Source organism: Prosopis cineraria, unplaced genomic scaffold, assembly GCF_029017545.1.
Source record: "Prosopis cineraria cultivar Desert tree isolate PC_DT_omini unplaced genomic scaffold, ASM2901754v1 PC13, whole genome shotgun sequence".
NCBI lineage: Eukaryota > Viridiplantae > Streptophyta > Magnoliopsida > Fabales > Fabaceae > Prosopis > Prosopis cineraria.
In genome coordinates, this window is record NW_026555344.1 from 35082235 (window position 1) to 35083604 (window position 1370).

The following is a 1370-nucleotide window of genomic DNA, read 5'->3' on the forward strand; positions in this document are numbered from 1 at the left end:
CCTTTCAACTCAACTAGGAACAAGGTAAACGCAAAAGTACATGGGAGTATGAGGTTGCAAGTTTGAACCTAGCCAAGACACAATTGAAGATAATAATATTTCACATGGTAATAACAAATGACGTGGCAGTGATGTGGCAGTGAGGTGGCACTGGTCTATTGGGTGACTAAGGCGTGATAGTGACATGGCAATGAGGTGGCATTGGTTCAATAAGTAACTAGGTGGTGGTGAGGTGGCATTAATCCATCGGGTTACGTGGCAATGACATTTTGATTCACCTAATAAATTTATGATAGAATTAGTGACAAAATAAATTCATTAAAAAATTAGTGACAGAATAGCAACGAAATGTATTCCATCACAGAGTCAAAATAACTTTATCCTTATTTAATGACAAAAAATTTTCATCACTTATTAACGCAATTTTTACTGATTTTTTTCCATCGCTAATCAACTGTTTTTTGTAGTGTGATTAGGCTAAAAAACATACAATTTCTCAAATATAATGCATATATAAGTAATATAATTTAGAGTTAAAGGGTATTTTTATCTTCCAACTATTTGTTTAGAAATATCTGAAATTTTAAATTCCAGTTTTGGCTAATGTCAACCTTAATCATTAAATTAAAAACGTAGCAATTATGTCCCTCATGTTAAGTTGAATAATGTTGACCGTTAAGTGGTGCATGCTAGATTTGGTTAAGTGGTGCGCTGTTGCTTGACTTTTTCTTGGCAACGTGTCATGTCATGAAGGCTTCGTCATTCTTCAGTCTTCACGTATCATGGTTGCGATCACCATCCAACATGCCTTCTCTGTACGTATCTGCCTTCACCATCGGAGATTGATTTATCTGCCTTCTCCGTACGTGTCATGTCATGAAGGCTTCTTCATTCTTTATATGAATTATTTTTTAATCCAAATCCCATATTTGCTTCACTGTCAAAGATTGATTTCTGGAATTAGGAAAAGAAAAAGGAGTTTTTTTTTTTTTTTCAAGTATGGGTTATGAAGGAGAAGAAACATTTGTGCTGTGAATGGAGGTTTCAGAGCCTCCTTAGCTTCCATCGCCATCGAACCACGGCTAGAGTGTTGCCATGGAAGGAAGAGGAAGGACAACGGAGGGCAATGGATCAGGAAGAAGAGTAGGGTCGCTGGCAAGGAATTTAAGATGATGAGGTGAGATTATGATGATGATGTAATGGATGGTGATGAAGTGAGGCGGAAAGCATGAAAAAGTTAGAAGGCTTTTCACCAAGAAAAAGTTAAAGAGACCCTTTGGGACATCCGATAAAATTAAAGATACAGAAAAGATTAGCATCGCTTCTGCGCAAGGATGATAGGCACAAATTGAGAAATGGTTTTAAATTTT

The 1370-nt window shown here is 36.5% G+C and overlaps 1 non-coding gene across 1 annotated transcript; it reads left to right on the top strand.

The window, feature by feature from the left end:
- Positions 1-1270: 1270 nt before the first annotated feature.
- LOC129291897 (U6 spliceosomal RNA) lies at positions 1271-1370 on the top strand. Its single transcript, XR_008588794.1, has one exon. It is a non-coding gene; the product is annotated as a U6 spliceosomal RNA (small nuclear RNA).